Source organism: Mytilus californianus, unplaced genomic scaffold, assembly GCF_021869535.1.
Source record: "Mytilus californianus isolate M0D057914Y unplaced genomic scaffold, xbMytCali1.0.p SCAF_13, whole genome shotgun sequence".
Lineage (NCBI taxonomy): Eukaryota > Metazoa > Mollusca > Bivalvia > Mytilida > Mytilidae > Mytilus > Mytilus californianus.
In genome coordinates, this window is record NW_026262615.1 from 23434371 (window position 1) to 23461285 (window position 26915).

Sequence of the window (26915 nt, forward strand, 5' to 3'; positions counted from 1 at the left end):
TATACCTGATAATCCATAAGTTATCACGTTTGTAGCATGGTAAATTGGTAGGCCACAATTACTGCATGCTGAAAGTGCATCTGCCAATACGCCTCTACCACCTATCGACCGTCTCTCCATATAATTTCTCTGGCACTAAATGTTCCTTCCTGTACGACTAAACCTTAATCCAAAATGACAACAACTCACTGTTGATCCTGTGATTATTGTGATATAGTGCGTGTAAATTATGTAGCTCAACAGCCCCGTCACCTTCATAGTGTGATTCTGTCACATCTTAAATACTCAGTACTTTTTTTAGCCCTTCCTTACGTTTCTTTGTCTTTCTTTTGCCTTATTTGTTATTAACTTTACCCATTTGTTTTGACCGCTCAATATTATTGTCAACAATGGCACCAAAAATGGGGTTGACTACGTCGTTAAACACTTCAACCTATTTGATCTTTTCGTAGTTATTCAAACACATTTACTTATTAATTCTATTTTATTGGGCTTCATTGATAACAGCAGCTGAGGAATAAAATATTAATATAACTTCATATGTCTCGGGCTGACATCATGGTATATGGCTGATACCCGGGTCGAAATGGAAAAGGCCATGTATTAATCTATATCAAATTCTATTATTTTTTTTAAAGATTAGTGAGATGGGATTAATAATTCCTTTTGAAAATCGAACCCTACACTCATGTTCCTTAAATTACTTATTTACATTGTACTTTTTTTTTAAAATAAATCTTTGAAAATACAATTCGGTCTTTTATAAAAGGAATTAAGGAAGGCCCATGGAGACATTCGTAAAAAAGGGAATATAGAATTAATACTGAAGACTTAAGGCAAGCATTTGATTTATATAGACTGGCTATTTTTTTTTAGATTGCTTATTATAAATAATGAAAAACGTAAATTCCTTGTTTCCTGATATATTCAGGAAGTAATGACAAAACTGGTTGATTTACATAAACTTTCAGTATAATTATCTCTCCTTGTGAAATGCCAGATTTTTAAATTTAGATATAAAATCTTAATGTTTACGCTTTTAAAAAAATAAAATATAGAAATCGGATCTAGCTAAATATCTTTAACCAAGAAACAATCAAGCATATGCAGTTTATTTACCTTTTATTTAAACAAATTTATTATTAGTCACACCTTTACAAGCCTGAACTGATAGTCAGTTGCAGAAAGGAACGTACATCACCAAATTCTGGCTAATGATTTTCCTGAAAACCAATTGTAGAATTGTCTAAAGCTTTAACGCTTGGAAAAGTATCTGTTTGATAAAAAAAACTGTGAGATTTTTCGAAATACTAAGAATTTTCTACCCCAGTAAGAGATTACATAAGCTGTATTTGACAAAGTCCTCAATGCTTTTAAAACTTCGTACTTTATTTTGGCTTTCTAACTATTTTGATTCGAGCGTCACTGATGAGTCTTTTGTATATAATCCTGGTATTTATAATTAGTTTATTTGTGCCACTTATCCCAAAAACATTTCTATAGCAGAAAACTCATCTTTATCTACCATTCTCTTTTATGGCAGTTGTTTTTCACTTGTTCTGTTGATTGATAGCGTTTGATTTTGTCAATTTTTATGGACTTCACCTTTTGAATTTGCCTTGGAGTTCCAAATTTTTGTTATGCTTTTTTAATACTTGCTGTACACACCATCCGATATTTGCAGACACCTTTTTAGAAGATGAGGACAATCAAAAATGTATAGCTTCTCTTCACTAGATCCCCTCAGTACACATTTTTCTTTCAGTCTTGGAAGTTTTTGAATAAAAACTTCGGTAGTGGTGATTTGATTATTAATAGTCCCTTTATTCATTTTTAATATATATCCAATATTGTCTTCAAAAGAATGGCAGCTGTGTGTGAAGAAAGGCTCAAGATGTCTTTTAAACTATTAGCGAGATGCGAAAGTTGCTGAACTTTGATGGGATTGACACAAACACATCCATCTAAATCTTCCTTTTTTGGATAGTGATTATATCTCCGATAATATAAAATTATCTTCTTTATAGTATAATTTGAAATTTATAGAGTTTCCCTTATTGAGTCCTTGTTCACCGTTCCTTGAAGAATCTTGCAGAGTAGCAATGACTAACTCCCTTGTTGCTGTGCATTAGTCGCGAGGAGAACCATTATTGGTCATAATCTTATTTGTAGCTAGTTTTAAACGACCGCCCTTTTGATGTCCTCTGCATTGTCGTAATGTAAAGTTGGTCACTGCTATGCTCTGCTCATTTGGAGAACTACTACAAAATATGAAACTATATTTTTTCTTGTTCTATTATTTCGTTTTAATATATTTATATCTTTTTTTATATTATCGACTTTATTGCTCTACAAACTTAATACTGTAATAATATACAGTTATGGCCTTCATCAAATGTTCAATATAAAAATATTAAATCGAGGAAAGGTTATTTTACTCGAGGTCCATAGGATTTAATAATGCTGGATATTAACTTTTCATGACGGCAATAACTGTATTATTATACTGAACTGAATACAAAGATATAATTTTCTTTGAATCAACATACACATTCGAGATAAGTTTGCAAAGTTCATCTTGACTGTAACTAGAAAAATCAAGATCTCTATCTTTACTTATTGCATACTCTTTTAAGCATAGTAAAGCAGCTTTTGTAGCCTGCTTAGTGCTTTGTGAGTCTTTCTGTTTTAAAATGCTTTCAATGTTCATATCCGAGCAGGTGCCAAACCTTGAGGCAGCCGCCATATTTTCCAGATACAAACAAACGATATGACGTCACTAGCTAGTTATTATTTTGACGTAGGATTTAACAACTTTAAGATGTTGACCTCGTGAGCTGCAGACATAAAGGACATATTTTGATGCCCCTGCCGTAGGCAACGGGGGCATTAAGTGTTACCCTTGGCCGTCCTTTCGTCCGTCCCATTTTCGTTTTTGACAGGCGCATGCAGATTGTGGCGGAGTTAAACAAAATGTGTGGGCGCACAACTCTCCCCTTGCCTGGTACAGTGGTGTAACAGCACAACATCAGAACAAACTCAAAATCAATTGAAAGGGCTGGACATCTCGGATCGATACAAAACACAAACAATAGCTAAAAAAAAAAGGTTTAAGCATGTCATTTAAGAAAACATTTACCCCTCTTGCGATAAATTCGGGATGAGATTTCAACTGACATATGTCCATCACTCTCAACGTCTTCTTTTAAAAAAGTAAATGAGATCACCATAAAACCAAGATTATTGGATTTTAAAAATCACCTCTATATCAATCGAAGCTGATTCGATTTTTCTCCGGATGCTATTAAATATAATCTTACAAATTTCTACTTGCGATTAACTACACGACGGATGCCACAAGCACGGCAGCATCTGATCACATTTTCGGGGTACATGAGATGATCCTTAGTTTCTGGAGGATTCCTGTCTAACTTTTAAAGAATATTGTAAGTATTTCCTTCGTCATGTGTCTTTTTGGCTATGGTATTTTCTGTTTTTCGTCGACTTCTGATTTGTCATAGATTTGTTTTTTTTTTGGGTATTTTCTGCATATTTTGTTACAAGTCTCCAAAATCTTTCTGTTTATCTAGCCGAATGAACAATTGGAACTCTTCACCTTTGGTCCGTAGTATGTTTTGAGATATACGATATAATTATTGTCTAGAAAGCCACCAAATAAAATAAAATTAAGCAGATTCAAACGAAAGGATGTCTCGGAGTATAAATCTTTGGTGTCAAATTAAGGCAACCAAGTACAATTTCACTGTTTAAAGGGTTGGCAGTCAAAAGTTTATATCTAAACGCAAGCACAGGCAGAATCTTAATTTCACCAACACAGCATAATTGCAAAAACATGTTGCAAGTGAGTTGAGAAAACGACATATCGTATTGGTCAACTAATTTGAGATGGTGACCATGACACAAAGTCGTGTTAATTTTAGTAGTTTTTCCTCGTTACTCGTTGGTGCAGTTTTGTGTAAGAAGCACACCATAATAAGGAAATCCGTAAAAAAAGTGTCAATATGCAATATCAATTGAGAGATGTGAACGCAATAAGATGGGACAGATGGTATGTAACTGCTGAGAAATGGTGAGTTGAAAATACAGATCCTGTGTTTAAGCTTTGTTTACAAGGATCTGAGCTCCGTTCTACGTATAAGCTAAGTGTGGACTCATGATCTGTATTCTAGTGAGAGTGCTAGTGTATAACACTATTGTCATCTAGATAACGTCATTCTGGCCGTAATCCCATGTTGTAGAGGGGCTTCTGTTTGGCCGCATGGGATGTAAAAATACACAGCCACGTCCTGTCGAGATAGGAATATTAAGGACAAGAACATGTGGAGGGATAGTGCCACGCTGTATGCAGCACGTCGGAAACATATGTAACTAATTCTCATAAGTCAGTAAGTGGAATGTTGCGACTGTCTTTTTCGAAATGTTTCGTTGCAATCTAATTTCCCGCCTTTTAGAACAGTCAACCAATATTTTTTTTACAAAACTGCTGATTGGATTTACTTTAATTGCTGTCAACCTGAATATGCATAAGATATTTGCCACTGGACGGTAAACAGAAATCAACCTTTCGGTCTTTTAATTAGAGATCTACATTCATATTTCACTAAGCGCTACTCACTCATAATGACAGACCATGATATTATTATCATTTTAAAATCACAAGTGTATTGATTGGGTGATAGTTTAAAAAGTAAATGAAAGATTGATTTTCATACTACAATGTCTTATATGCTACATATAGCTGAAATTACATGACAATTTGAACGGATGAAATATCCTTGATCTTTTTTGGTAATCATGAAAGTTATTATAATAAATGAGCATTGAAATGTACATCATGATTTTATTCCTTATTAGTTTTATGTCCCTTCTACGGATCGTTCGGCTGATGTTTCTGGTCAGTCCGTTAGCTCGTCAGTCCTGTGTCATCTTCACGTTTTGGTTTAAGATAGTTTACCATGAAGGTTTCATCACATCAACTTAAAAGTTAGACAGGTTAAGTACTATGTTAACAGTTACAAATTTATGCAAAATTAGGGTTTAAACGAGATTTAGTAGCTCACTGAACAAGGAAATGTGATATTGCGAGCAAGGAATGATGTCCTATGAATAAGTACAAATAAATAATTTCTTCTCACCGAACATATTTTAATAAAGACGTCCGTCTCTTTATTATATTGTGCATTCCGCTCGGTTTATTGCCTCTGATATTTATTTTTAACCCATTTCAGTAACAAGTAATAGAAGTTAATAGGTCCTTCGTGTAGATATACAAATATTTATAAATCTCACCGAACGCAAGAACGCAGACATTTACGGTCTGTGTAGAACTTCCGAAAGTCTAAAGGTAGGCGTCAATAATATTACCGAAAGAACAAGGTCGACCTGACTGGCATAGAATGAAAGTGAAATTGTTACTCGATAAAGTTGGATTATATTATGCCTGGGAAAAATCAAAATCCATTCAGTAAAACTCGTTTAACTTTTGCTGTCTATAAAAAACCGACGATTTCGGCCATGTTGACGTATTTGTAGATCTTGTATTGACGATCTTTATTAAACATTTATCTAGTTACTATAGTTTTTAATATAGGAAACAAAAATGGCAAAAATGGTCATTAACATGATTAAGGGGCAATATTTCGAATAAAGAGTCGACTGCCTATTTCGGTCAGGTTGACGTATTTGTAGATCTTGTCTTGCTGATCATGTTTGCTTTTAACGTTTCTCTCTATTTATTAGCACACCTGGCCCGAAGGGCAGTGTGAGCTTTTGTCATTAATAGGCGTCCGTCGTCGATGTCCGTTAACATTTAAAAGATCATCTCTGAAACTACAGGGCCAAATGTAACCAAATATGGTCACGTTCATCAATGGGGAATCTATTTTGATAATTGTGTCCGATGACCCCTTTTGCCGACATGGATAAAAATAGAACATAGGGGGTAATATCTATTATCTTGAAAACTGCTATAGATATTGAAAATCTAAAATTGCCAAAAATATTCAGAATGATGAGATTTATATAATGTTTCTTGAAAGCAAAACTGTCAGACGACTTCTTGTAGGAGTTATTGCTATTAAAAGACGATTTTTACGTTTTTTATTTTTTATTTTTGCCTATTATCTCGAAAATTATATTAGATAGACAAATACTATTTACAGCAAAAATGATCAGCAAGACACGAACTTCAAATAGGTCAGATAAATGAAATCTGAAGTCGACACATTATTGAAGTTATAATAATTGCTCTTTAATGAAGATCCCCCTTTTTTTTTGCATTTTTGCGTATTATCTTTAAAAAATATAATATAGAGATAGAAACTTGAAATAGTAAAATGGTGAGAAAGACAAGATGGATAAATAAGTAATGAATACCGAAATGATCGAAGTATTTTGCCATTTAATGACGATTTTTCCAAGTTTTGCATTGTTGCCTATTATATTGAAAACTATAAAAGATAGATAGAATTTTGTGCTACATCCCGATGATATCAAATTCTCCATAACGAACAGAAAGACAACTGACCGAAAGAAACAGACGAATTATACATGCCTGAGAACACATATATTTCGCAGTGCATTTCTTTTAGACGATATATCAAAAAGAATTTTACAGTAAAGTGTACTACTTTTGGGACAAATTTTTATCAAAAGTATAGAAAAGTCTATAACTCAAAATATTGATAATTCCGTGACGGCTTCAGACAAACTAATTTTTTTTCCTTTTTCAGCTGGACCAAATGTTTTTTTAGATAATAATACATCACCCTAATTTTTTTAACATGTAATTTTAGCCCCCTACTTACGATTCTATGCATAGATATTATGAAATAGATTTTTAAGGACACGTAATAAATATGTCGAAAACAGAAATAATATCGTATGTCTGATGCTCTTACCGTCCCAAATGTTCAAACTTGTCTAAACTATTGTAAAATATACAAGCGCTTGTAACAAAAATGTGAATCACAAATGCATAAAAGAAACTCTAAGGTATATAAAAAATATCACAACTTTTAAGTATACACGTGAGCTGCACAATTCTTAACAGAAAAATCCACTTCAAACGGCTATATTTGGAACAATGGGTAATTAAATATAATATTCCTGACTTAATGATATAAAAACTGTGGGTTGAACCCGGTTTTACGCCAAATCTAAAGATCTCCTACGTACACTACAATCATTTAAGTATTTTCCCTACAAAGTCTGTCATTCGTTGTCCAACTAGACGCTGATCACTAGTTTACTGCGTTGCTTATATCTATATATTTCAAATAATATTTTGACTGTCGGATACGGGGTTGAGTTCTTTTGACGAATAAAATGCTTGTCAACGAAATACACTACGTCATTCAAAATATTACAAATTAAGAATTAAGAAATTGTTCATACTTGCAAAAAAGTGAAATACACAGATACCGCTATTGCACCGCCGACAACTATTAAAAGTCCTATTCTTATGGCAACGACTATAGCTTTCGGAGACTTCAGCTTTGATGTTGAATCTGACGATATACTTCCATGTAAATAGTCTTTTTGTCTATAATCAGGTCTGTATATATCATCTCTGTGGTAGCCTGGATTGTCGAAAGAATTGTTATTACGGTGATAATGGTCTTTGCCGTGTCGATGCCGCTGCGAAGAGAAAAAATTATATCATATGTGTTTAAATTACGATTTGTTTATATTTAAGATCTAAGAAAGATTGTACACTTAGACCTATTTGTATTTTTTTTGTTTCGGTGCTTATTTCATTTGCACTAATGATACGCCGGGTAAATAATATAAATAATAGTGATCCTTTTTTTTAATTTAGTTTATATTATTATTATCGTCCGTTCTCTAACATTACATGTAACCCCTTTTGAGCAGTATACGTTCTTAAATAAAACACAACACCTACAGCTTTTGTTTGCATAAAAAAAATACATGTATCCTTATCTGTTGTCACATTGATTCTTCTTTGCACCTATATGTCCTATATAATTTATTTATTTATTTGAAATTAAATGCACAGTGGGTTGATGGCATACATGCAATTAACAAAATAATGATAACACAGTATTAATACATCAGAATAAGAAGATGTGGTATTATTTCAAATGAGACAACTCTCTATCAGAGACCAAAGGACTCGGATTTAAACAACTTTAGGTTACCAAAATGACAAAATATAAAATAATTCAAACGATAAAATGAACGGCGTGGTTTATAAACAAGTCTTCTCTCAATTCTACACTGGATTATCATGATTTATAGATTTTTTTTAAAATAAAAAGATATGTACTTTTAAGTGAAAATTTGAAGTTGAGCTGCTGTAAACAGTTGTTGGTGATTACTGTTACCCTTTCTATGTTATCTGTAGTCAACAATTTAAAAAAAAATTAAAAATAAACATTATGTTTTGTCAAGACTGATGTGTAGATTGGTAGATTAAATAATGGAATGATTTTGATTGTAAAAATGAATTCAAACTGTACGGTATGTTTGATTAAAAGGCATGTTTTTATTTGTGTGTGTGTGTGTGTGTCTTTACGACGGGTTTCAGGTATAAATATATCATATTTATGCAATTCGTTTTTTGTTGTTGTCTTTCTTGTATTTGTATGGCACGTCTACGATAGAAGCGGTATTAAGTGTTGTCCGTCCGTCCATATGTCTGTTTGTCAGTCCTATAGCAGGTTAAAGTTTTTGGTCAAGGTAGATTACCATAAAGTTGTGATCACATTAACTTGAAACTTAGTACACATGTCCGTTATGATGTGAGCGGGTAATGCTGCATTAGGGACACATGATCTTAAGCTTGTTTTCTTCAAATTAAATTCATTAATACATACGTATGTTGTAGATAAAATATTTATTATAATGGGTATAGTTATTTTAATATCATTTTGTTAGAGTTTAATTACAAATTTTGGACTCAAAACCCATGCACAAAAACTAGATTTAAAAGGATATCTAAATTTGCACCAAAATTCAATTTGACCAACCATTGCATTTCGTAATGATAAAGTTATTCAGTGATGATCTTTCGGGGGATACCAGGATATCTTTAATCACATTAAAAGATACGCACGGCATCATGACAACATTATACATTTTATATCATCTGTATCGGAACCATGCATTGTTAGAAATGTTTGTTTATTATTTTTAATAAGTGATTTAAGTGTAATTGAAACATCAACAAAATTACATATAAGTCAAGGCCAAACCTTTTAAGACATTTACCCACATTAACATCTTCGTATAATACATTGTGTAGCAAAATATCTTCTTGGAGAAGGCCTTCGCTAATATCTGAGTATAAATCCCAAGCCTTCTAAAAGAGGCTATTTCTTCCACATTTGAAGCCCTAAAGCAAATATGTAAGGCAAAATATAAAAATATTGATATCAAACAGAATAAATGTTTGTGAACATTCAAATGATGTTGTTTGATAGATATGTTAAACTTTTTGATTTTCGAATTTATGTGGCCAAAAAAGTACTCTTATGATAACTTTTATAACATTATTTCATTCGTATTTATGTACTGATAAATCACTTTATAATTTTTCTGTAAGCGGAAATCCCATGTAGAAAAAAAAACAAACTTGTTCAAAAATTGTTTCAAATGTTTGCACCAAAATTTGATTTAATTACTTCTTTGCATTATGACCTGAATAAAAGACATCCGGAGGTAATGTTTTGGGATACACAAGACAGGAATAGCTACAACTCTACCAACAATGGAATCACGAGAATATCACAACTGCTGTATTACAGCCATTATACGAAATGTCTGCTAGATCTTCGAAATAAGTTAAGGATGTGTCATAGCGGAAACATAGCCTACAGGTCGAGGTTGCTTAATGTACTATGCTAGTAGAAATGTATTCTTTGTATTTGGAACAAATATAGTGAGTTATGGAAAAAAATCCGTAAAACCTTAAGGTCAAGTTGGGGTCACCGAGTGTCTTTCAGAATCTTTATTATTGGCATGTTCAGACTCGGACGGGGAAATACCAGGCCTCAGCATCATGCTCGTTTTGATTCCGTGTTATCTTTTTGTTTGTTTTTTTGTTTATTTGTGTACATTTACTTATGAGAGGTCAAACGTGAAAGATATATCTAGTGAAACCGTACTGTGAAAAGTCAAATCTTCAAATAAATGTTGATGACCGATTTTGTATGTGCTCTACATAAATTAACATGCATCATAAGAAAAGCTACAGCAAGAAATTACGGACATATCAAGTACCAATATGTGTTTCCTGTGAAAAAATAGAGCATGCTCAATATTAAATGATAGTCTCCGCGAAGCGCATTTCTTGTAAAACACGAAAGCTTCAAAACTACAAAAGAGAAGCATCAATAACAATAACATTTATTGCTAAAACCAAGAAAATATTAGTAAAATCAAACTTTACAAATATTACTACGTATTGGTGTGACGTTGTCAAGGAGAGCATGTACAGTTATTGGTGTATTTGGAAACAGCACTTTAATATCTAGCAATCAACATTATGAAACCTTTATGAAACATCATTGTTATGTAATCGTATAAGCTTGTCTTTTATTCGGGATATTTCCTATTTTGCGATAAGCACTTAATCAGTGCACACAGTTTCATTTGTTCTTTTTTTTTCTTTCTTACTCCTATTTTGTAATAAAATGCTCCGCTGGGTGCATCTTGATACGACCGCAGAGGTCGAAACCTGAACAGTTGGGGCAAGTATAGACACTACATTCAAGCTTGATACAGCTCTGAATTTGGATTGTGATTAAATATTTGACACAGCATTTGTTTCTGACACAAAATGAATGTGGTCAAAGAACTGAAGATTTTTAAATTGGACTTGTATTATTATGGTCCAATATCCAAAATCTAAATACACGGTTAGATTCAGCACAAGTATACCAAAAATTTAATTTATCTTTTTATTAATGGACAATACTAGCTTAGTTTTTTAAGGGGTTCTCTTCATCCCCACAAAAAGTTATATATATATAGCATTCTGAAATTTAATTTATACAGAATTACAAACAAACCTAACACGAAATTCTTCAAAATATGTACCAAAAAAATAAAAAAAAAAAAAACAAGAGGCTGTCATGAAAATGATATTTGCAAATGTGGACCCACAAACAGAAACAAGTAAAAAAATAAATGAATTTTTGTAGGGTTCAGAAATGGAAAGGTCAAAATCAATCTAAGTATTACTTTTCGCTACTCAAAGGTCTACAACTTAACAACGATACAAGCTTAAATTGTGAAAATCAAACTTGACCTTCATTTTGTCACAGGAAACAACATATCTAAATTTGATTTTCGTCAAAGCGTTTTCAAGTTACTACACGGACAACGCTCTAAGTATCACTTTTCGCTACTTAAAGGTCTACAGCTCAACAAGGATAAAAGCTAAATTTCAAACTATATTAAATTTTATACATAATTTCTTCTCTAAACTTAGAATTTGATGATGTATCTAATTTAGCTATGAATCTACTTACAATCTATATTAATTGTGCAATACAGAATTGAATTTGGATTGTGATTAAATATTTGAAATAGCATAGGTTTCTGTTACAGAATAAATGTAGTCTAAGAACTTAAAAAATTGAAATTGGACATTTACCTATTATGGTCAAATATCAAAATTCTAAATACATGGTTAGATTCAGCATATCAAAGAACCCAAGAATTCATTTTTTTAGGAAATCAAACATAGCTTATATTTGGAACTCAATGTGGACCAATTTGATAACGGGGCCCAAATACAAAAATCTAAATACACGGTTAGATTCAGTATATCAAAGAACCCCGAGAATTCATTTTTTTTTATGAAATCAAACAAAGTTTAATTTTGGACCTCAATATATGTGGACCAATTTGATAACGGGGCCCAAACTCAAATCTAAATATACGGTTAGATTCAGTTTATTAAAGAACCCCACATATTCAATATTTGTTAAAATCAAATTAAGTTTAATTTTAGACCCTTTGGTCCTTAATGTGGACCAATTTTGAAACAGTCTCAAAAATTAAAAATCAAAATACACGGTTAGATTCAGCATATCAAAGAACCCAGATAAATAAATTTTGATAAAATCAAACAAAGTTAAATTTTGGACCCTTCGGACCTCAATATGGACCAATCTAAAAACGGGGCCCAAAATCCAAAATCTAAATACACTGTTAGATACAGCATATTTAAGAACCTTAAGAATTCAAGACTTTGAATTAAACCTCATTGAAATTGGTCAAGAAATAAGCAATTTATACAATGTCTTAGAAAAGTATTGTTTTTGGCCCCTTTATCATAAGTGGTTAGGACAATAATCCCCAAAATCAATCTCAACCTTCCTCTTTTGGTATAAAACCTTGTGGTACAATTTTATAGGGATCCATAGACTATAATAACGTTATTATCCGAAAACCAGAAAATCCTAGTTTTGTGGCCCCATATTCCTAAACGGCTAGGGCCATTACCCCCAAAATCAATCCCAACCTTCTGTTTATTGTATGGAACCTTGTGGTACAATTTCATAGAGATCCATACAATTATACTCAAGTTATTGTCCGGAAACCAAATATCTTCGGACGACGACGACGGCGGCGATGCTCACAACGACATAACGTTATACGACCGCAGAAATTTTTGCGGTCGTATAAAAACCAACACATGAAGAATGTCATTTCCGAAAAAAAATGTATTATATTTAACAAATGATATACAATTTATATGGATCTTTTTTCATTTCACATAAAATATTATATGATGAGTCAGAGCCCGTAAGTGTAGTAAGTGATATTTAATCATAAACAAGGTTCAGATTACCGTTTTTTTGACTAAATAACAAAACATTTTGCTGATACAATAACCATTTTTTGAAATTCCTAATCGTCCGAATGACCTAAATGTACCCAAGTAATACTTACTGTAACAATGAATTGTCAAATATAAAAGGAAGATAAAAATAACTTTATTTCAATTTTAACAATGACAATGATCCTAAATGATACTTGACAAAGTGCCCCACTTCTACTACAATCAAAACAAGAAAAAGGAAATTGACATAGCAAAAAAAAAAAAAGAAACATATAGTAAAGCGCACTTTATTTACTTGAAACGTAAAAAGGATTCTATAAATTAGTCAAAAACGTCTACGTTTTATCATTAATGTAAGGAATAATTGTGGAATAATTCTTTCACTAAGAAGAATGTAACAGTACTATACATGGTGTTTCACAAATACATCTTTAATGGTAATATTTATATTTGAAGCAAACAAGATCAGTAACTGTCCTTCGTTTTGGGTTAATTATCATTGCATCTTACAAATTGGGTGATTAATATCAATTCACTTATTTATAGTTAAGATCTAGACTGGACTAAACTAAAAAATTGTACAAAATCGTGTCTTCCTGCGGTTAATATCGTTGCTGTGTGCAATATTATTCAAAGTTGATAATAAGTCGCATCTATTAGAGTGTAGTTCGGCATGCCTTTTATATCAAGCTTTGAGCTCGCTATCAGTAACTTAAGGTATCCTTCGATGCGGTATACTTAGGATCGTTTTATTGTATAGCCACGGTTTTTTTTGCATGTGATACCGTTATTATAAAGTTAAGTGCTTTTTTTCAACAGAATTTCATTGTACTTTTTTTTTGGTCCTAAAGTTATTCCAAAAAGGGCGAGATAAAATAATATAAATAGAATTTATAATTGAAACATATTTTTATAAAGAAATCATATAGGTCCTAAATTAGTATATGTACTTTCACGTCAGATTCAAAACAGTTATTACTTAAATACAAAATCATATGCAACACATAAAATTAAACAACGAACACATAACCTAGGTAAACCCTCCCACCCCAAAGAAAAAAAAAACACAAAATAATAGCAAATAGTAGTAATCAAATCAATTCAAGTCAAATTGTTATATCCATATAAATTTCAAACTGGCTTGTGGACAAGTACAAACACAGAAAAAGTAATAATGTAAATGAAAATTTATGGAGATATACAATTATTTTTTATCAAATAAATAACCCAAAGTCCCCTTTAATCTAATGAACAAAAATGTCCACCCTCTGATATGTTACTTTAACTTTCACACACATAAAGAAGTGAAAGAATATGGAAGTTCATAGATTTATGCTAAATTTGTTATCTCAAATCATTTCTTATTCAATTTGACCGCCCATGTGTAAAAATCTTGGCTGTCATCAAGTATATTACCCTCACAGACATTCATTTTAAAAATGAAAATTGCTGTATATGTAACCTAATTTATTTAAATTTCTGCACTGACGGTGATTTATAGCGTGTGCTATTGTATTGATATTATTTGTTTTTTTTACGTAAATTGACTTACTAGTCTTTATGTCTTTGACACAAAAAAATCAAAAGATAACAAGAGATCAGCACACATTTTTCTCTACAATATGGATGTCAAGCCTTTAATCGCCCCGAGTTGAGGTCAACAAAGCTGACAAGCTTCTTGACCTAGGACAGGCGCATGTGAGGAGTTAAACTAATATTTATATTGAAACCGATGAATATCTTTAAATCATAATAATGTTATCAAGATTCAAATAAGATTTTACAGCAAATAATTGTTTTGTATAAAAAAAATATATAATTCTCTATAACAATTTAGTATACTGCAGTATTCAATAAATATTTATAGAAATTAAATGGAATAAAAGCAACATTAAAAAATAAATTGGTCTAAATCACGACTATTCACATTAAAAATGCTAAAAATATACTTTTGAATGATTTACAGTCGATTAACCAATGTGTCACAGTTAGATTTTAGTCGTCATATTTTATTTTGGTCGATTTTAAAACTGTAATGTACCAGAAGAAGTTATCATTAAATTAAATTATTTTTATATTTTTATTTCAAAATAGTTGGAATGTTTACGATGAAATTCGACATCAATCTTGCAAACCGGTCATGGCACGAATTGCTTAGGAACATAGATCCCGGAACATTTTTCTAGCTAGGAGGAAGGTTTAAACTGTTATGTTTTCCTATCAACCATTTTACGACTCGCACCTCCCGTGCATTTGTTATATCATAAATGGCTCGCACGACAGAAACAAGAGGTCTGAAAGGGGGTTTACAAAAAAGAGAATAATGAGCTAGAAATGTAAAGAATAGAGAAAAATGGACAAAAACATAAAGCATAGAGAATAATGGGGTGCTAACATATAAAGAATAGAGAATAATGAGCAAAAACTATAAAGAATAGAGAAAAATGGCCTTAAAAATTAAAGAATACAAAAATTAAGGACCCCTATCCTTACCCTCATACAGTGGGATATGCATTTCCGATTGCTATACAACATAATTGTTTTTGCTAACACGTACAGCAGATTGTTGTCGGCGTTTCCGATTGCTTTAAAACACAAATGTTTTTCTAACACGTACAGCAGATTGTTGTCTACGTTATCGATTGCCATTGCAATACAATGGATTTTGCAATTGTGTACATCAGATTTTTATAGCCGGAAGTAGGGTGTGTTAATGTTTAATCTTATTCAAGTTCTATTGGGACCTCATTCGAACCCATACCTCATGTTTATGTTATATTCAAATAAGATCGAGTCATTTCTGCTGTGGTAATTTGCACCCTTACCTCATATTATTTTAGTAAATATACTGTTTTAATGTTCAACTAATTAAAACCCTAAATGTATGCATAGTTTTTGTTACAAATTTGACTTTTACTCCGCGCTCCCTCATGACCATGCTCTCTCAGTTCAGTAATCTTTATCTAACATTAGGAAGGGCGTCAGTTAACTACCTCAGACACCAGCCGACGTAAACCAGTATAGAAAAATTTCGGTAGTATAAAAAGCTCAAAGCACTTTTACTGAACTTATTAACTTTTTCTTTCGTAACTGTTCAAATTCACCCGAGGTCATAACCTAATACATGTTCAGTACTTGTAAAATAGTTTTGTTATATCTATACTGTCTGAAGAAAATAAAATTCTTATACCCATAATAAAACGGCATATTAGCCAGATAATAAGTAGAATATTTTTTAATTTTTTTATTACCTCGTAGAACTTTGATTCGTTTTTATGTTTTATCAACAAAATGCTGCATTTATTCAGATTTTGAGTGTTTTTAATGTGAATTTTGCTGTAGGTCAATACGATTTTGAAATAATCCGGTTTTAATTATCCTGTAAATCTTTCTGTTATACGCAAAAGTCTTACTGATAAAGGCTATACAAATATTGAAATTCTGTACAGATTTATTCTGTTCAGTGTATAAATCGTGTCTACTTGAACAGTTGATGACGTTGCTGCAGTGGAAAATCCGAAGTACAGCCACAACTAGAGTTTACGACAGCATGATTTCATATCATCAGGTTTAGCACTTTGAGTTTGCTACAGTTACTGCAACCATTCTTTGTTTTTGCTTTCACTTATTTTTGTATCGACTAGTATACTGTTAATATATGTATAAATTAAAGTTTGTTGATCTTCCAGTACACGCTTTTTCATTGTACATATTATGGGAAGGGTTGAAATATCAAAGAACTGGTTTATTCCCGCCACATATTCCTGTGCATTTTTAAATTCAGGAACCTAATTAGTTATTGCCTTGTGTTTTATCTTAATATAGGGAATTCGGTATATGGTTAGTCTCTGTTAAAATTGAAAATGTGTACCGATTCTGGGCGATTTAGAGGTTACCAGATCATAAAAATTGTCGAAGACTGGGTGTTGTTCTCTACATGTTTTATGGTTATTTGTATTGGGTTGCTGTCTCATTGACATTCAATCCACATCTTCTTTCATTCATATCAAACAAAGCATGAGTCGAAATCAAAATGAAAATAACGTCACGTCATTGATTAAATTTCCATAGTTTCGAACATTTTAAACCAAACACGGCGTTTTGGTGTACACTTTGAAAATATTACCTAGAATGCATTAAATTCTGAAACGGCAAATTGGAAGATACAAATGAAACAAAACATCTAAACAATGACTAATATGCTGATGCCGAGTGGGGAACATGTATTTCAATTGTCATTAAATAAATGAATAGTGAAAATATTGGTTCAGTTGATGTTTATACAAATACATATATATTTCCTCGTTATTTACGCGATGATCGACCAACACATCACGTGACATGTAAATGAATAAAAAAAAGCACTTTATAAATTTCGTGCGTCCGAAGCGCTTTTCTGGATTTACCAAAATTTATGATAAAAGAGATGACTTTTCATTTCCTATTGTTAATTATCCATTTTTTGATGGTGACGTTCCCTTGTCACCATCTTATGGTGTTTATATATCTCAAATTGTTCGATTCGCTCGTGTATGTAACAACATATTTGATTTTTACTAAAGAAATCTCTGTATTACTGAAAAATTATTAAGTCTCCCAAACGAAGTTTGGGAAGACTTATTGTTTTTGCTCAGTTCTTATTATTATTATTATTCTTCTTCTTCTTCCGCCGCTTTTAAATTTGAACTTGTCCGCACCCGTTCTCCAAAACCGCTTGTCGGATTAACTTAGGGTTTCACAATATGTTAGACTAACATGTCTAGTGGTGCAATCAGGGTTTTGTTTTTGCAATGGGGTTTATAAAGGGGTACTTTGAGGGGCAAAAAGAAAAGAGGGTTTTACTATAGAACCCTATGGGATTTTATTTTTTAAAATTTTAAAATGATTATAAATTGAAAACCGTTCGTGATAGACACAAACTTTTTAATTGCAAATGTTCTAAATGATAAAGCCCTTTAAATGAAATACAGGGTTAGTCCCCAGGGGTCACCCCCACCCCCTGCCATTTAAGAAAGTTCTAATACCTTGTAAGTGGTCAAGATCCCCACCCCTAAACCATATATATTCTGGTTTGTCATGCTAAGATGGTTTGAATGATATACAGGGTTAGTCTCCAGGGGTCATCCCCACCCCCTGTCATTTGAGAAAGTTCTAATAGCTTGTAAATGGTCGAGATCCCCACCCCTAAACCATATATATTCTGGTTTGTCATGATAAAGCACATCAAATGTAATACAGGGTTAGTCCCCAGGGGTCACCCCCCACCCCCTGCCATTTAAGAAAGTTCTAATATCTTCTAAGTTGTCAAGATCCCCACCCCTAAACCATATATATTCTGGTTTGTCATGCTGAGATGGTTTGAATGATATACAGGGTAAGTCCCCAGGGGTCATCCCGACCCCCTGCCATTTGAGAAAGTTCTAATATCTTGTAAATGGTCGAGATCCCCACCCCTAAACCATATATATTCTGGTTTGTCATGATAAAGCACATCAAATGAAATACAGGGTTAGTCTCCAGGGGTCACCCCCACCCCCTGCCATTTAAGAAAGTTCTAATATCTTGTAAATGGTCGAGATCCCCACCCCTAAACCATACATATTCTGGTTTGTCTTGATAAAGCACATCAAATGTTATACAGGGTAAGTCCCCAGGGGTCACCCCCACCCCCTGCCATTTAAGAAAGTTCTAATATCTGCTAAGTGGTCAAGATCCCCACCCCTAAACCATATATATTCTGGTTTGTCATGCTGAGATGGTTTGAATGATATACAGGGTAGGTCCCCAGGGGTCATCCCGACCCCCTGCAATTTGAGACAGTTCTAATATCTTGTAAATGGTCGAGATCCCCACCCCTAAACCATATATATTCTGGTTTGTCATGATAAAGCACATCAAATGTTATACAGGGTTAGTCCCCAGCGGTCACCCCCACCCCTTGCCATTTGAGAAAGTTCTAATATCTTGTAAATGGTCGAGATCCCCACCCCTAAACCATATATATTCTGGTTTGTCATGATAAAGCACATCAAATGAAATACAGGGTTAGTCTCCAGGGGTCATCCCCACCCCCTGCCATTTAAGAAAGTTCTAATATCTTCTAAGTGGTCAAGATCCCCACCCCTAAACCATATATATTCTGATTTGTCATGCTGAGATGGTTTGAATGATATACAGGGTAAGTCCCCAGGGGTCATCCCGACCCCCTGCCATTTGAGAAAGTTCTAATATCTTGTAAATGTTGAGATCCCCACCCCTAAACCATATATATTCTGGTTTGTCATGATAAAGCACATCAAATGTTATACAGGGTTAGTCCCCAGCGGTCACCCCCACCCCTTGCCATTTGAGAAAGTTCTAATATCTTGTAAATGGTCGAGATCCCCACCCCTAAACCATATATATTCTGGTTTGTCATGATAAAGCACATCAAATGAAATACAGGGTTAGTCTCCAGGGGTCACCCCCACCCCCTGCCATTTAAGAAAGTTCTAATATCTTCTAAGTGGTCAAGATCCCCACCCCTAAACCATATATGTTCTGGTTTGTCATGCGAAGATGGTTTGAATGATAGACAGGGTTAGTCCCCAGGGGTCATCCCAACCCCTGCCATTTGAGAAAGTTCTAATATCTTGTAAATGGTTGAGATCCCCACCCCTAAACCATATATATTCCTATTTGTCATGTCTCGAACATTTGAATGACGTATACGGTCAGTCCCCAGGGGTTCCCCCCACCCCCAATGTTCTAATATCTTGTAAATGGTTGAGATCGCCACCCCTAAACCATATATATTCCTGTTCGTCATGTAATGAACATTTGAATGACGTATAGGGCCAGTCCCCAGGGGTTCCTCCCCACCCCCAATATTCTAGTATCTTGTAAATGGTTGAGATCCCCACCCCTAAACCATATATATTCTGGTTTGTCATGCCAAGATGATTTGAATGATATACAAGGTTAGTCCCCAGGCATCACTAATGCATATAACTTTACTGGACCAAACCAATTTTCACTGGACGTTGCCCAATGTCAGGCGACCCTGGGAATTACGAATTATGGGAGCTTCGTTTGGGAGACTTCGTAACAGCATCCTGTTACAATCATTTCTTGTTACACCAGGGTTTTCGATATCACAAACTAGTCAAAATATTTACTAAATTTTATCATCGGTACAAGGACATCATTCGTAAATATAAATCAACACGCAGACATCTTATACGTTCAGGTATTTTACATCCAATTTTTTATGGTAATATTCTATACAAAGCACACAAATGTCGACATCCACCTCAAAAGCTAACCAAACCTTTAAACAAACTTATTCAGACGGGATATAGTTACAATACTGTTGTCAGCATTAAAGATGGCATATTTTGGTATTAATATTGATTCACTAGTAGGGTCTTTGCATCGGAAATAAACACATTTATTCTAAAACCAGTTGTTGGCATGATACGGGTTATGTTCTTCTCATATATTTCATGATGGTATGATACTAAACCCCTAACGGGGGGATTGTTCTTGATTTTCATATGATGAAGACATAATCTTTCAATCAGTATAATTGAGGTCTGGAGCTGACATGTCAGTAACTGCTAGTAGTCCCTTGTTTATTTATGTGTCATTGTCATTTTGTTTAGTTTCTTTTGTTACCTTTTCTGACATCGGACTCGGACTTCTTTTAAACTGAGTTTTACTCTGCGCTGTGTGTTTGTTTATTCTACATTGGCTAGAGGTATAGGAGGAGGGTTGAGATCTTACAAAACATGTTTAACCCCGCCGCATTTTTGCGCCTGTCCCAAGTCAGGAGCCTCTGGCCTTTATTAGTCTTGTATGTTTTTTTAATTTTAGTTCATTTATATGTTTCAGAGTGTGACGTCCATTTTCATTGAACTAATAAACATTTTGTTTAGGGGCCAGCTGAAGCCCGCCTCCGGGTTTCTCGCTGTGTTGAAGACCCATTGGTGGCCTTCGGCTGTTTTCTGCTCTTTGGTCGGGTTTCATTTCCATTCACAATTTTATTTGAAAGCCAGGGATGTAAATAGTTAGAAACATTATGATTTATATGACCAAAATGGATCTACTTTTTTTAGTGTGAACATGACCAAAATTAATCTACTCTTTTTAGTGTGAACCAATACTGAAGACACAATACTAGCAATAGTTTAGGCTCACTATACTCTCAAGTATATACATTAGTTGAGTATTCAATCAAAAGTTAATCGTATGGTAAATATCATCATTAAATGAAGATGAAATAAGCCACGTGACGATTGTAATTGGAGGAGCAGGAACTGCTTACCCTTCCATAGTACATGAGTTAAACCCCCAGATTGTGTTACTGTTTTGATCCTTAGTGTGTATAAGTTGTATTCTATGGACTGTTTTATCAATTCCTTCTAGCCATGGTGTTGAATGTCTCAAAAACATTTCGAAGCATGATCGGTATATCGTACTGAATTGTAATCGTTAGAACGTAAATACGTGTAACGAGACAGTCGGAAACGCTAATTAGTTAATGGCCATTATCTTTGAACACACTTGTTACAAATTTTTTTAAATTATTTTAAATGGAGGAATATATCTTCCTCACGCAAAGATCTGATTCCTTTTCGACTTTGGCTATACTTTATTGTTATTTTTTGTTTATAAGCTCTTCATATTTTTAATAAGCTTTGAATTTTCAAATATTTTGGCCTCGAGCATCACTGAATAGACATTTATTGTTGAAATGCGCATCTGGAGCCGAAAAATGGTACCTGTAATTTTACATGTATTTTAAAATTCAAAACGTAAAAAATAATAATAACATACAAAAAAAACCCAAACGAGTTCATTTAAGATTCATCAGGTCTTAAAATAAGCAGAGGATGGAAAAAAATGCATGACTGACAGATTTTTAAACACCTAAAGCCAATAAGAAATAAAAAACGAAAAAAATCAAGGACGAAACGACGGATCTGTCGTGATCACATATATAAAAATATGAATGAAGTACTTTTAAAAATTTTGAATAAGCTCTTTAAATAACTATTTTTATTAACTGAAGTAAGCTCTTAATATAGTAATATTGTAAGACGAGATCAAATTTACTACATACAACATTTATATTAAACATGGTGTAGTGTTGTGCATAAGCAAAACCATCCTTACAATGATCTGGTTACGTGGGTAAGGTTACTTTGCTTGCACTTTTTCTCATTACCACAAAAAGAATTTAAAGAACATCTGTGATTCTTTTATCACAATTTCACCGAATTAAGAAAGTCGTGACCTTACAACAATCGTATAGTCAAGTTAATAACAATGATTAAACTTACTACCTACAAATTCTAAGATATATAACACATGGTGCAAGGGTTGTCGTAGGCAAAAAAATGCTTTCAATGACCGGGTTACGTAGCTAATGTTAAATACGGGTAACGTAGATGATGTTACATCCTACTAGCTCGAATTTATTTTCATTACCCCGAAAAGAGTTAGAAGCATAAAATTACAAAAGAAAAACGATTATTATACAGTTGTTTTTTTTTTAAATAAATATGCTATATACTGACCCATTTTGAAAGAAAATCAGCACGGAGTACAATAATTAAAAACACCAAACAAAACAAAAGCATGGTTTCAAATTTCGCTTCAATCAAATTTCATTTTCTCCTACAATATGTTTCTTTTTGGCTTGATACTAATTGTTCGTTTTGGAGATTAAAGTATACATATACAAGTGAACAGAATGTTAAAGAATACATCAAGATAAATATTCAAATTTTTTTAAATATACTTTGAAGGTTTCCTCTGATGATGGACTATCAGTCCCCGAGGGTATCATCAGCTGAATAGTCAGTACTTCGGTACTGACATAAATTATAACAAACCTTTGTAAAATTGTCTGTTTATAAATTTTGAAACTTCAAAGAAACTAAGGTTTCAACTCCCTCAGGAAAAGTTGACTTTAAATGGATTTGGCTATTTTTAGGTCCTTTTGGTTATATAGCTCTTCAATTGTTTTGGTTCTTATACATCCTTGGCTTTCAAGTATTCGTCTTTGAGCGTTCCTGATGAAGGTAAATCCAGAAAAGCGCTTCGGACGCATGATATTTATGACTTGTTGTTTTCATTTTTTTAAGGTTTCACAGTCAATTAAACGAAGTTAGATTTTAGTCATCATTTTGTTACAATATTTCATTTTGGTAGGTTTTAAAACTGTAATCTTCTAGAAGACATCGTGCAATAAAAATGCAAAATTAAATTTATATGTATTCAAAAGAGTCCGAATGTGTAGGATGAAGTTCGACATCAAAAATGTAAACCGGGCAATGTAGGACCCTATTCTAACAGTTCGTTCTTTATCTTACATTAAGAAGGGATGCAATTAATTATCGAACGGATGTATTAGAGGAATGTTAAAATCAAGCAAGAGCAAGCATGCTGGTCCCTTATTCTGTAATGTGTTGACCAAGACCCTGATAATTGAAGGAGACATTTTGTAGGGCACGTTTTTTTTTAAATTACTGAGGATCTGCTAAACCAGACATGATAAAACAATGTAAACAGCGTCAATTAACAATCGTCAGACGGAAACGTAGTATTGAAGGCTGTTAGCACTTTTACTGAAATAATCAACCTTTTCTTTCGCAGCTAATTGCGCCTTTTGAGGACATAAACGGATATAAGTCATGATCTGTACTTTTTAAAAGTTATTACATCTATATGTTGTCACAAGAAACTTTAAAATTCTTATACTTATTATAAACGGCATATTTGCCAAATGCACAAGTATGATATTATAAAATACAATCTATAAAATTATCGTTGCCTCGTAGAACTTGGATACGTTTTTATGTTTTATCCATAAAATTCTACTTTTACAATTTTATTCAGATTTTGAGTGTTTTTTTAATGTTACTTTTGCTGTAAGTCAACAAGATTTTGCAATAATCCGGTTAGTTTAATTGTCCTGTAAATCTTTCTGTTTGGCTTAACATACTTACTGCTTAAGGCTATAACATATTTTAAATTAAAATTCTGTACAGACTTATTCTGTTAATTACATTATATAAATAACACATAGCTGAGAGGGTGATAGAGCAGATTGTTACCTCGAGAAAACATTGTCAATTGAGGCCAAACCAAGGTTAACAATGTCTTTTCGAGGGGTAACAATCTGCTCTATCACCCTCTCAGATATGTGTTATTTAATTTATTAAACTGAATGTTATGTTATTACTGTCTATTACATTTCAAATTCAAAGTAATAAACTATGACGTCTTGTACATAACAACCATCCGTATTTAATAAAGCGCACACTTGATCAAGCGTCTCCGTGAAGGGTAATAGAGTATTTACCATAGGATAGAGTAAATTGTCTCCCTCGTATTAACCAATTAAAATCTGGCATTTTGACATGAAATATAATAAAAAATATTGTCTTCTGGTACCGTGAATGACGTAAACGTTGTTTATGATGTTGCTGTAGGGAAAAATCCATAGGTAGAGATTAAGGCGGGAGAAATCCGTTCGCGTCAAAAATGCGTCCTTTTGCGCCACTACTCATTTGCGCCAATGCTACATTTGCGCCAGTAGTTTTCAAAGTACATAATATCATTTGCACCAAAAATAAAGTATACGATTGCGCCAATTTAAAAAACAAACACTTCTCTCCTCCTTATTACAGGTAGTGGCGCTTCGCACAACACTTGACTGTTCCATCTGTAAATATTTCTTCTGATTGATTGATTGTTGGTTGCTTAACGTCCAGTGGCAATACTTCTTCTGCATCCAAGCTAAGAAAGTTTACGTTCGCTTCACAACCAGGAATCACAATGCCACTTGTAATATCATTTACTGAAAGAGAGTCTTCATCTTTATTTGTTATAATTCCAACTTCATGTAAAATTTCCTAAAACTCTTATTGACTTAATTTTTTACTGAGCCGGGTCTCTGAAAAGGGATTGTGTGATACATTTCAAATCATTTCTTTCTATGTGATCCTCTTCAATATCAAAATAACTCTGGGCAAAATGATCTTATACTTTTTATTGTATAATCACCTTTCATTTTATTTTTAAACAATAATAAATAGTCCCATTTATTACATAAATCGCACTTTTTAAGTACCTAAATATATCTATGAGTATTATGTATGATAATTTTGTGTAAAGATAAATTGTTGCATATGAATTCTTTATATTGGCGCAATTGATACATTTGAAAAATAATATTAGGCGCAAATGATACATCTCAAAAATAACAACTGGTGCAAAGGGACTGTTGCCTTTATGGCAGTATGATTTTATATCAGCAGGTTTAGCACTTTGAGTTTGCTTTTGAAACAGCAACCATTCTTTGATATGACATTTTTCATTATCTTTTTTGCTCGCACTTATTTTTATGTCGAATATTATACCGGTATTATAAAGTTAAGTGATTTTTCCGGTACTAATATTCCTCGGTTGACATAAACCGGTTCACATATATAAAAATATAAATTCAGTACTTTGAGAATTTCAAATAATCTCTATAAATAACCATTTTAGTCATTGAAGTAAATTCTTAATATAGATCTTGTTTGTAACTCTAGATCAAAGTTACTACCTTAAAAATTTATATTACACATGCTAGTGTTGTGCATAAGCAAAACCATCCTTTCAATAATCTATTTACGTGGATAATATTACTTTGCTTGCATTTTTTCACATTACTCCAAACAGAATTTAAAGTACATCTGTGATTCTATTATCACAATATCACCAAATTAAGAAAGTCGTGGCCTTATAAAAATCGTATAGTCAAGTTAATTACAATCAACTCAACTGATTTAATACATTTGAATTGAATAAAAAAAAAAAAAAAATCATCATCTGTAAATAAAACAGTCACACTTTAGATAAGTTTTCTGATTTTATAGTATAGCAGGGTAGATGCCTTCTTTATGTTTACCAGTTGTAACTCATTAATAGAAAAAAATATTTGTTTTGAACTGTAAATAGGTATAAACAATAGGATAATCCCTGACTAAAAACATGATTTACATTCATTCTTCACAATTAAGAAACACCAAATCCCACAATTCCATTGATCGAGAGCACTTTGATATATTCTAATATTTAAAAACAAATTAACAGTACGGTTATTTCATATACAATATTTGTACAGTGTAGAAAAATATAAATTTTTTTTGACGAGCTTTAGAAACAGAGAGAAAGGTGAGGCTAGCTTTTCTCCTGTTTCGTAGCGAGTACATATTGTTTTCACTCATAATATCTGAACAATTGAAATGGATAGACAGCAATCATACGAAAAAAATAAACTAGAACGTTTTACGGCAACACACAGTATTCAAAAATAGACAGATATCTTAACAATCTGTGGGGATATAAATCGTCCTGAGTTTATAAAAGTTATGAATACATTGATATTTGAAACTTTTGAAGATCTTTTTATTGACACCAAATTATCCAAATAACAAAAATACATAATGATAGACATACATGTAAGACAACCACTGACGGGGTTCTTGACTGGGTTCACAAATGGACTGTGTACAGGAGGGTTTGCTACTGTTGCCTTTATTTAAATATTTATTTTTGATTTGTTCTTTTTTATTTTTTAAGCAAGCGCCATTTTTGAATGTCTGCTTTAATTCATGACAAAGAAAAAATAAACAAAAAAAAACAGGTAGGAAAGATATACCACTTACCCTATACCGCTTGCGTCTATCCATTTTCAACAAAACGAGTTAAGTCGTACACAAATTATCACTATTCAATACATAATCCTTTTTTTTTTCGTAATATATATAATTCATTTGCATCCAAATTGCGAAATACTCTTTTTTTAAATCATGTGAAAACACCTTCACCTGTTTTTAACTGGATAGTTATAATAAGTAAATAGGGGCAAACTTTAAAGTTATGGGTGACTTGCTTCCTTTGTCGAGCTATTTAATGAACTGGAAATACTGTTTTATGTTATATGTACAAAGAATAGGTATGGTAATATTACTCGGGTACTAGGATGTAATTGTATTGGGTTGCTTTTGGTGATCAAAAGAATCGATATGTTTAGTTGTTG

At 32.8% G+C, this 26915-nt stretch overlaps 1 long non-coding RNA gene across 1 annotated transcript; it reads right to left on the reverse strand.

Moving 5' to 3' along the window:
• On the reverse strand, nt 1–26707 carry LOC127723390 (uncharacterized). Its single transcript, XR_007992058.1, has 3 exons — nt 26542–26707; nt 7417–7659; nt 1–2261 (listed from the first exon to the last, which is right to left on the reverse strand). It is a non-coding gene; the product is annotated as an uncharacterized LOC127723390 (long non-coding RNA).
• Nucleotides 26708–26915: the final 208 nt, after the last annotated feature.